Genomic DNA, 11,591 nt, shown 5'->3' on the forward strand with positions numbered 1-11,591 from the left:
GTAAAGGGTCAGAAAACTGACTGTAGCAAGTGCTGGCGAGGATGCGGGGTGGCGTGGAGGGAAGGTGGCACCGCCCTGGGGAAGAGCTGCGGGTTTCCAATCAGTGACTTGTCATTAAATTCCACACAAGCCGGCCACCCCCCGCTAGACATTCACCCCAAAGCATGCATCATCAGTGAGGGCAATGTCACCCCAAGGGGCTGAGAACCCAAGTACTTAGAGTGATTTATTCACAGTTGCCTACACCAGGAAACCACCCAGGTGCCCTTCAGTCAACACGGGGGTGGATCGTGGCCCAGCCACGGGGAGGAGGGAAGTGCATCCAGTGAGAGAGGCCCCAGACCAAGGCCACTGGCCGCAGGACCCCCTGAGGGACATGCTGGAGGGGGCAGGTTGCAGAGAGGGTGGGGTGGCGGGGCCTCTAAGGGGCAGCACGAGGGAGGCATCTGGGGGACGGGGGCGTCCTGTCCGATGGCAGCGCTGCAGGCACAGCTGTTTGCACTTGTGACTTTGACCGTGAGCAACACCCAGACGCACAGGGAGACCAAGTGCTGGGCTGGCAGCTCGCAGGGATAAGCCCCAGCCCCCGCGCACACACATGCACACGGATACGCACACACGTGTGCACACACTGGCACACACACACACACACGTGTCAGGAACGGAAAGAAAGCAGCTCAAGTGTGGAAGGCGAACCGGCCGCGGTCACGCTTCTCTCCCTGGACGATGTGCACCTTTCATCTGTAGTGGCGCACTCTTGGTTTTCAGAAAAGATCCCCACCCGTGTAATCAAGTGGTAAAGGAAAGCTTTCCTTTTGTTTGGAAAACAAGGAGTGGGGAGGGAGGAGGAGGGCAGAGGGAAGGAGAGGAGCCCCGTGCAGCGGCCTCGGGTCCGTCTGCCGCTGCTTTTCTCAGTCACGCTATCACCCCCGTCAGGACGGCCCTGTGCATCCCTGGCTCTGGCGTCCTGCTGCATCGTGCCTTATTCTAGGCCAGTCCTGGAATCCCTCCACCCTGCTGGGCATTCGGACCCGATTCTCTCCAGCACTGGCTCCACCACTTGCTGCTCTTACTGTGTTGTGATTTTGCAGTTTTAACTGAAGACTCGACCCTTCCCTGCCTCTGCTGGCCTCTGACTCCTGCTGCCCTGCCCCTCGTCACTGGAGTGTTCATCTCTTGACCCCGCGAGCTCAAACTCACGTTAATTTCCTTTGAAGTTCAAAAGCAGTTGCTCAAACTTTCCTTTAGTTTGTCTTTCCTTCTGTGCGTTGCGTGTGCATGTGCGTGTGTGTTTGTGTGTGTGTGATTAATCAATACTTTATTAGCTGAGGAACTTTCGAGCAATCAGAAGGAAACTCGTATTTTGTTCAATGTCCTATTTCTCAGTCCTATAAATCTATTAAACAATACTTTTAGAGATATTTAAACACAATATCGAACACTTAAACACCAAATTAAATACTGAACAATTTTTCCAAATATTTAGAAATAGGTCACAAAGGTATTTAATCGAATTCTCCTAAGCCGCTGATTGAAATCACATCTCTAACAAAGGTTTCTCCGATTCTTTTACTCCTTAAGGAGCGAACAAAACTCACAAATCACAGCAATAACACGATGCGCAGCAAATGGTTTACAGACGCCGGTGCCGTGGGTTTCACCGTCTCTTCGTTATCTGGATCAGAGAGAGACAGAGAGAAGAGAGGGAGGGAGAGAAGAGGAAGACAGGGATGGGGGGACGCATCAGGGCTTGGTCTGCAGGCTTAGCCCCAGCTGTGGGAGCTGCTGCGGCCAGAGCTGGACGGGAAGGACGGGCAGAGGGGAGGGCGTGGAGGGCGAGGTGAGGCCAGGCCGGGCCCCACGAGGATGGACTAGCCCCTCTCACGTGTTTCTCTCTACCTCCAGCCTGGACGGTGCGGACAGCCGGCCTGAGAAGCTGGCACACTTTGTCATAGAGGTTACAGGCACACCTGGCCCGAGGGAGGCTGAGCGGGCCCGGGAGGTGGCGTGGCCAGTGGGGACACTGCCCCCAACAAGGCGAATGCTACGCGTGTGACCCCAGGTCGACCGTCCGAGTTGAAATATCGGTGTGGCTGTTGCTTCCCTTCTGGTCTCCAGATCTCGTGCAAAACTGTCTCTGCTGATCCCCTCAACCGCGAACACGCAGCAGAGGGGCTTCTAAGAAAAGGGGCCCGGTTAGCCGCCCCGCGCACATCATCTCAGCCCCCGCACGCCTGCATGCCTTGCTTACAGGCGCCCTTTGAGCCGAATTCCCAAAGGAAGACAGGCACAAAGTCACCTCCCACCCAACGCGACGCCCCCATCGCCACTGTCCCCGCCCCCAGAAGAGGGGACCGGACCTCCCGTCACTTCTGGGTGGGCTGCCCGGTCCTGCAGACCATGGGAATAAGGCCGGCCATTCTCGTCGCATCCTACGCGACCAGGGACGAGCAAGGAGGAGAAAACAAAAGCGTGCGGAGGATAAACACGCAGGCATGTTTCCATCAGAAGGAGGACGAGGGGCGGCTGTCACAGCCGTCACTCCTGGTGGCAGCCGCGGCGCTGGTACCGACACCGACCCTCCTCCATGAACCCGTCCACGCTCCCTGGGGCCCCGAGCAGCTGCTGGGGGTTCGTGGCCTGGTGGGTGACCCAAACCTTTGCTTCTAACGGGTCTGAGCCTCAGCCGTCGGGCCCGAGTGCATCGCTGTGGCTGTCCACCGGCCTGGAGGATGAAGAGGACCTGGGTTCTCCGGCTCCTCACCCTGCTGAGTCAGGCCCTGCTACCCCTGCTTTGGGCCTGAAGAGTCCCAAGTGTCCAGGCCACAGCCTCCACCCACGGCCCCAGGAAGCCTCACTGCGTCCCCGCAAGGAAGCTCTCTTCCCCTTGGGACTGAGCCCTCTAGAACCGAGAGTCACAGGACAGGAAGCACAGATTCTTCGGGGCATCAGGAGAGGTAATAGGGAAAGGGGCCACCCCATTCGCACCCCTTGATTCCAGATCCAGCAATCCTGGAGCAAGAGCACCACTGGTCGCGGAGCCCAGACCGTGTCCTGGGAGACATCGCCCCCGCCCTGCCCCGCACGGGGTTGCCACCTAGCCGGCACAGTAACCGAGTCTTCAAAAGGCCGTCAAGCACACCTCGTAGACTGCCCAAAGCATGCAACGCTGACAACACCAAATGGGGCTGGGGATGTGGAATGACAGGAGCTCTCGTTCACGCCAGTGGGAATTCAGAATGGTGCAGTCTCTTTGGAAGATGGTTTGATTACTTCTTACAAAACTAAGCATCCGCTAATCATACGCTCCAGGAGCACACTCCCTGGTACCTACCCAAAGGAGCTGAAACCCATGTCCACACAAAAGCCTGCACACGGATGTTTACAGCAGCTGTATTCATAGTTGCCAAAACTTGGAAGCAACCAAGATGTCCTTCAGCAGGTGACGGATAAATAAACGGTGTCCCACACAGACAATGGCATATGATTCAGCACTAAGTGAAATCAGCTATCAAACCACGAAAAGACACAGAGGAACCTGAAATGCATTTAACTAAGTGAAAGAAGCCAATCAGAAAAGGCCTCATGATGCCACCTCTATGACACTCTGGAAAAGGCATAACTATGGAGACAGTAAGAGGATCGGTAGCTGCCAGGGGGCAAAGGGGCAGAGGGATGGGTAGGCAGAGCACAGGGGATATTTAGGGCAGTGAAAGCACCCCGTATGCTATTCAACATGCGTGTCCTATACGTATTCTGTTACACTCACACCTCGGTGTGCGCTTGAGTGATGGTAGGTGCTACTGTACTTTAATTGCAGGGTCTGCATGTCCACCGCTATTGTATAGGAACATGACTGGTATTAGGATGTTGTTATGTTCTCCGACCTCGCTGAACTCACTGGCTTTTCTGTAGGTTCTGTAGGAGTTTCTCCCTAGGTCATCGTGCTGCCTAGGGAGACAGTTGACAGTTCCACTTCTGGTCCTCCCACCTGCATGCTCTTCTTTCTCTTGCCCTGTCACGCCGAGTAGACCCTCCAGCACAATGCTGAATAGAAGTGGCGACAGTGGGTATCTTTCCTCTTTCCTCATCGAGAGGGAAAACATTCCGTCTTTTGCCATTTAAGTATGATGTGAAGTGTGGTAATTTCATGTACGCCCTTTATCAGGTTGAGGAACTTGCCCTCCATGCTTGGTTTGCCGAATTTTTATTGGGAATGGATGTTAGATTTGCCAGCCACTTTTTTGTTTTGCATTTTTGAGGTAATCATATGGTTTTCTACTTTGCTCTATGAATATAGTAATTTACATTGGTTGATTTTCAAATGTAAACAAAACTTGCATCCCTGGAATAAACACCACTTGGTTACGATGAGTTATTCCTTTTAAGAAATCTTGTTGGATTCAATTTGCTATGCTTTTGTTAAGAATGTGTGCCTATCTGTTCATGTCCAATATTGCCTGTAGTTTTAATTTCCTGTAATGTCTCTATTCTCTATCTGGTTTTGCTATCCAGCCCTGCTGGTTCCACCGAATCCATATATTTGTACAGCGGTGTCATGTCCGACGCTTGCCCGCATTCCTTGAGGCTCACATGGATGCTGTGCTTGGGTCTCTGGCCGTTAGTCCGGAGCCACTAAACTGCCTTTGCCACCCACTGGGGGTCTCCCCCTGCACGATGGCCTGTCCACAGAGCAGCTCCTCCTGTTCTCGAAAGCCAGCCCTTCGCATCGGTCCATGATGCTGTTTACTTATTCATTTATTGATTTTTTTGCATGTTTAGTTCTTAGCTCAGGGGAGCCCAGGTGGGGCCTTTCTCCCGCCCTGACCTGCTCCGCCGGGCTCTGCCTGACCCTACAGCCAGGGTCCTCAGCTAAGGAGGGCTACCCCTGGAGGGCTACACCAGAACCACTTGGAGCCACGTTTAGAGTTTGAAAAAGACATGTTTTATATTTTCTTCACATTTTATTTATCAAATAAGTCCCACTAAAGCCAGATCATTCTCATGTTTCATGTCTAAATAAAAGAGGGCTCAAAAACTGTTATCTGCAAGGAATCCGCCCAAATCAAGAAACACAGAAGACAATGTAGGTGCCAAAGGTCTTTATTTCCAATAAGCGAAAAACCAAGTCGCATATAATCTTGATTTTATTTTCTTTTTTAAACATTGTAAATTTCACCATACTGCGTGATTTTGCCGCTCAAAGTGGGGTCAACTGATCAGCTGCACACACGTCAGCTGGGGCCTCCTTAGAAAGGTGGCATTCCGGGTCCCACCTAGGCCTGCTGAATTAGAATCTGCTTTTAAACAAGATCCCCAGGGCGAGCCTGTGCACATTACGGTCTGTGTTGATGTCACGCTGAGAATCTTCTCAAAGATTTTATCGATATCATCCTATACATATAGGAGTTGTATAATTTTCTTTTTAAATGTAGGTATTTCGATGATCTGAAACTAATTTTTATGTTAGGTGTGAGAAAAAGTGCTCTTTTTTTCCCCCCCACACCTGATACCTTTTCTTGAGTAAGTGGTCCATCATTATCCTACTGGGGACATATTAAGTCGACAAAAAGAAAAGCAAATTTATATATATTTTGTCTTTTTACTTTTTTTTTTTTGAAAGTTTTTTGGTTGTGCCACGTGGCATGTGAGATCTTCGTTCCCCTACCAGGGATTGAACCTGCACCCCCTGCAGTGGAAGCACGGAGCCTTAACCACTGGTCCTCCAGGGAAGTGCAGGATGATCTTACCTTGTTCAAAGAAAAGAGACTGCAGAAGAAATGAATAGCACTCCATAGGTGTCTGAGCTCTGACAGAATGAGCGATTCAGAGCCTAATGGAAGAAAACTGTGCCTAAATGACAGGCCTTTCTTTAAACCACGTGGTTCCCATACAGAAAACAGCCACTGGTTGAGATGGGGGTAAGGGTGAGAGGTGGGTACAGTCATCATTTTGAGCCTGCAAAACTAATTCTTCTAAAGACCACGTATTCTATGATACCATTTATAGGACGTACCCAGGGTCGGCAAACCCATAGGGACAAAAAGAAGGTTAGTGTTTAGGGAGTGCTAATGGGTATGGGATTCTTTGGGGTGATGAAAATGTTCGAAAACTGGTTGTGGTGATGGCATGTGAACACACTACCACTGAAGAGCGCACTTTAAAAGCATGAACCCACATGGCACGTGCATTCCAGCTCATCAGTGGCCAGTGTTTGTCCAGTGCATTGATTACACGAGCCCTGCCGGTTGTAGGAGGAACCGTGCACCACGTGTATTGATTTACCTGCCTGAGTTTTCACCTACGTACAGCCTGCCTTGTCACACCTGTATTTGGGGCCGCTGTCTCACCTGTCTACTGTTCGGGCTTACTGCAGGCCTCGTGTCCCGAGAAGGGGGGGACCGCAGGGCACCCCGTGGATACGTGGACTGGTGGTGAAGCGTTACCTAGAGAGGTATCTCTTGCATGCGCCCTGATACCCGGCCAGGCCCCTGGCGGCCCCGCGGACACTCGACCCAGGTGTGTCTGACCCTCGGACACTGGACTCGGGCGTTTGGCCCCTTGGACATTGGGATCCGGGCGGCCCGGCCCTGCGGACACTCGAGCCGGGTGGTCTGGCCCCTCAGGCACTGGACTTGGACGGCCTGGACCCGCGCGCCACGCCCCCGCCACCAGAACCCCGCGCCCCCAACATGGGCGCGCAGTTCGGGACGGGGCGCCGCGGCGGGGGCGGGGCGGGCGGTGGGTGTTGCTCGCCTTCGGGGTGGGGCCTCCGGGCGGGGCGGGGTGGGGCCGGGGAGGGTCCGCCATTGCGGACGGGCGGCGCAGGCCCGCCGCGGCCGTCGGTTTGTGCGTACCCGACCGCCCGGCCTGGCCCAGCCGGCCCGCCCGCGCGCCACACGCCTTTGGCGCAGGCATGTCGGGCCCCGGGCAGCAGGAGCCGCCGCAGGCGGGCGGGCCGGCGGGCCCCGAGGGCGCGGACGCGGCGCTCGGCGAGGCGGGGCTGAATTTCAGGACCAGCGAGCTGAGCCTTGTGGAGATGACGGAGATCGAGTACATGCAGCTGCAGCACATCCTCTACTCGCACATGGAGGCGGCGGCGGCCGACGGCGAGCTCGAGACGCGCCTCAACTCTTGCTTCCTGGCGGCGGCGGCGTCGGGCGCAGTGGCGGGGGGCTTCGCTGCGGCCGTGGGCGCGGCGGCGGTGTCGCGCCGCCCGTGTACCCGGTGCTGTGCCGCCTGCGCTGGCCGATGGTGGCTTCGCGGGCGCCAACCAGTGCCTGGGCCACATCGACTTCCAGGAGCTGCGCATGATGCTGCTGAGCGAGGCGGGCGCGCCCCGCGCCGCCGAGAAGACGCCGGGCGCCGACGTGCCGGGCGCCGGCGCACCCCGGCCCAAGGCGCCCGACGGCGCCGGCAAGGAGAACGTGGAGGGCGCGACCGAGGTGCGGGCCAAGTGGGCGGTGCGCGTCCGCCTGGAGGACGGCTTCAACAGCATAGCAGCCGAGCCCCCGCCAGCCCCGCGCGGTGCGGATCCCCCCGAGCCTGGCATGGCGCTCAACAAGTGGGTGCATCCCCCAGGGAGCGGGCCCGGCTGGATCAGGGTGTAGACCAGGGTCCTGTGCAGAGAAGCAGCAGGCTGTGTGCGGGTATAGACCAGGGTCCTTGCAGAGAAGCAGCATCGTGGGTCTGGGTGTAGACCAGGGTCCTCAGCAGAGGCCACCGGCCTGTATCCGGGTGGAACCAGGGGCCTCTGCAGGGAGGTACTAGCCTGGGTCCGGGTGTAGACCAGGGTCCTGTGCAGAGAAGCACCAGCCTCGGTCTGGATGTAGACCCGGGTTTTCTGCAGAGGCCAGCGGCCTCACTGCAGCTTGCATCTTAACAGGGAGCAGACCTCAGTGGGTGTGGAGGCTGAGCTGCAAGTTTGTGTGCTCTGTGCAGGCACAGCAAGCAGATATTAAGTACACAGCCTGCAGCATTACCTTTGCGGTGTGCGCTCTGCGTCTGCATGTGGAAGAGAGATGAGTTGAGGTAAGTGCACACGTGTTCCTGAGGAACAAAGGTTTTGTCCCCAAATCACCCACCTAAATGTCAGGAGAGACCTCTGCTTCCCCCTCTGTTGACTCAGGTTGAGGCTGACCTGATCTTGCACAGATGCATCCCCTGGGAGGACAGGCGTCATGTTGTGAGGCTTTGAGTGTAAAATGCAGCTTCATCCTTCAGCCAGACTGCCAGCCCATAAGTGATCTCGCAGCAACAACTATCGGAGAGGAGTAGCCTGTCTGCTAGGGTGTCTCCTCAGCTTTCTGTCTGTCCCCACCCTGTAGTTTTCCCCGTTTTGCCCATAGTCGTCAGATTTTGGAGGATGGCCAAAAAAAAACAGAGATTGGTGTCAGAAGTGTAATGGGAAGGGAGGTGTAACTAAAAGATGACACACAGCCACACCTTCCAATGTGAGGAAGAAAGTTTGAACTTGTCCCCTCCAACACTAGCTGATAATTGTTTTGTAGAGATTTCCATGATGGGGGGCATTCATGGTAACAGATTCGAGTTCCTATCCAGAAAATCAAATGTTAGCCATTAGAGTGTGATCGTGATTGTGGTGTTTCAGGAAACTTACCTGCCACATACTCTTCATGTGTTTCTGGGTTTCTTTTGTCTTGGCAGTTTGGTAACTCTTATTCGCCATCCATCCGGATTAATGAGTGTTCCACTTCATCAGCAACAAAACAAATGTAGAACATGAGTGAAAAATAAAACAGCTGCTGCAACTACTGCTCTTCAATTTACATACCCTCTGTTAACTGCAAATAGTTGCCCTACTAGTGGAAATTCTAATCTTTCACAAACACAGGTAGGGAAAATGATTTGCGAAGCTTTGCTCTTTTGTGTTAAGCGGATAACTTGTATTTTAGTTAGGTCCCAAGGATGTTTTTGTCTTTCATTGAGCTCGATAACTTGTTAAAATCGAGAGTATTTATGTGGTTCGGGGATATTTAAAAATCCTTAGTGCACCTAAAGTTCTTCAAGTTCATGTGACTAACTTTGACATTACTTCTATTAAAATGCATTTTATTTGTGCGTAGAGAGGAGATTGTCACCTGTTGATAACGTCCCTGTTGCTTCATTGTTTTCCAGAGTTCTAGTAACTCACGTTCTGTACTTGAAGCTACCAAGCATCAGGATATTGGATTGCCGAGAGCGTTTTCTTTCTGTTATCAAAAGTAAATTGAATCCACTAAACAGACTTTGGGTAGTAGAAACAAAGCTTTGCCTGAGCAGGTTCGGATTAAAGTAGGAGGTAAGCGATAAAACAGAAGCTGGCAGCTGCTTTCTCCTCCTGCCTGATGTCTCTGCCCCCCTTTTTTTTTGGCCACGGGTGGGGGAGGGGAGAGAGGTGGTTTATAAAGAAATGAAAGGATCTCGGAAGCCTGCTTGCATCTTAGGAATCCTTCTGTCCCTCTGCCCAGTCACCTCACTTGGAACATCCTTGCGAATTTTGAACATCACGTTTATCCTTGTCCTGGAAACGTTGAGTTTAGGGGCTGCTTTTTCTTAACAGTAACCTCCTTAAACAGAAACATGATAGACTTAGGTACATTTTCGTTACTGACAGCAAATTTAGGGTTTTTTTTTTTTTTCTCTTATTTCATACTTCATGAGTGAGGCAGGAGTCTGAAATCCGCTCAGAGCTTTAGGGGACCATCTGCAGATGGGCAAAGGATTGAGTTGGGAGCAAGAGGCCATAAGGTGATACAGACAGTCTTAGAAAGAAAGAAACTTCTGAAGGCAAACTTTGCTTACCCCTGACGTTAACCCTCAATCCGTTTTTCCTGGAAAACATTCTTTTTCGAGTTATCCAACAATAACACAGCTTACACTCAGCTTTTCAAGAGCTGATAAAGACAGGGTAGGGATGGAGCTCTCCTTCTTTCTCCCACGCCAGTGATTAATTTTCCATTGTTCTTATAACATTGCTCGTGAAAGTATATGTTAGCATTTGTAAGGTATAAAGGTTAAAATTAAAATAGTCCCTGTACTGACTACTCAGCTGAAGAACCAAAATATTACCAATACTTGTGAATTCCTCTCTATGTCTTTTGCAAAGTTATCACCATTCTGAAATGTGTGTTAAGTGATTCTTTCACCGTAGAGGGTTTGGCTTTGTACGGTACCTCGGGAATGCACATCACCACAGGTACTTCTTAGACGCCTGCTGTACTGTGATAGAAATTTGACATATTTCTGTAGCACAGGTCAAAGCTATGACGTGATGACTCCTTTTGTGGGGGGAATCTCACTTGTAAGGTGAGGGCGTGTTTAATCCTAAACCACTTAGGTTCTGTCCTCTTCTGAGCATTGCAGTTAGAATATCAGTTGTCATCTTAGAATAATTGCATATCAAGAAAATCTTTTGGAGAAAATATTTCTAGGTTTGTTTTTTTTTTCCCCTTCTGAGTATCAGAAAAATCAAACAACTTCTTGGTTGTTTTATTCCTAGATGACAGTTAAAATGGCTCTTGATTTAAAAGGGGGACTTTTGATTGTATTGCTGTATAAGCTGTATTGATTACATAATACCTGGGGTGTTTTTTTTTTTTTGCGGTACGTGGGCCTCTCACTGTTGTGGCCTCTCCCGTTGCGGAACACAGGCTCCGGACGCGCAGGCTCAGTGGCCATGGCTCACGGGCCCAGCCGCTCGGCGGCATGTGGGATCTTCCCGGACCGCGGCATGAACCCGTGTCCCCTGCATCAGCAGGCGGACTCTCAGCCACTGCGCCACCAGGAAAGCCCTCTGGGGTGTTTTAATTTAGTTTATGTTCCGTTGTATAGTTTGAAACCTAGAGCCTTGTGCCGGATGTTTGTATGGAATTTTGGAGTGCTTCTTGTTTGGTTCTGTGTGCTCCTTACCCATTGATGTTTATATCTTGGATCGAAAATACCAAAAAATATATTCAGCATTCACGAGGGTAAGTTTAGAAGAATCAAAAAATTAAAATACCACTTTTTCCTTCTTTTGCAAAGAAGAAGCGCTATGTAAACAAGCAATAAATAAGAGGAGTCGGAGTAGGATACGTCAGTTGGACACAAACATAGAACGAAGAACCCTTGGAGAGCTCCGGAATGTGGGTGAAGGCTCCACAGCAGCGCAGGGTGCTTGGCCGTCGGTGGAGTCGCCCCAGGCCGCCCTCGGGGAGCAGAGGCAGAGCGGGCCCCCACGGGGCAGGTCCCAGCGGAGGGAGAGGCACAACCGCATGGAAAGAGACAGAAGGTAATGCGTGCTGTCGGTGGTATACAGTTGTCCTAGACGCCAAGCTGGTGAGAGTCAGTGCTGGTAACAGGCACCTTTTTGTAGAAAACAATGGTGTAGGCACTTCTGTGTTCAAGGGAGGGAAAGCTGGCAAGAGTCAATGGTCACCTTGCTTTGCTAGGTGGATGGGGGTAGCCAAGACCACCCCCAGGTTTGATGATTCATTAGGAGGACTCATGGCTTTGATTTATTTTGGGCAAAGAACCCAGCAAAGTCAGCAGAGGCGCATGGGGAGAGGTCTAGGGGCCCCAGGCGCCAGCTCCCCAGAACACCTCTCAGT

General features: G+C 52.1%; 1 pseudogene across 1 annotated transcript; it reads left to right on the top strand.

The window, feature by feature from the left end:
• The first annotated feature begins 6,916 nt into the window (after positions 1 to 6,916).
• Positions 6,917 to 11,276, top strand: LOC307053988 (transcription factor-like 5 protein; annotated as a pseudogene). Its single transcript has 4 exons — positions 6,917 to 7,564; positions 8,668 to 8,854; positions 9,139 to 9,301; positions 11,026 to 11,276. The product of its transcript is annotated as a transcription factor-like 5 protein (transcript).
• The last annotated feature ends 315 nt before the right edge of the window (positions 11,277 to 11,591 follow it).

Source organism: Hyperoodon ampullatus (assembly GCF_949752795.1).
Source record: "Hyperoodon ampullatus genome assembly, chromosome: 5".
Taxonomy (NCBI): Eukaryota; Metazoa; Chordata; class Mammalia; order Artiodactyla; family Ziphiidae; genus Hyperoodon; species Hyperoodon ampullatus.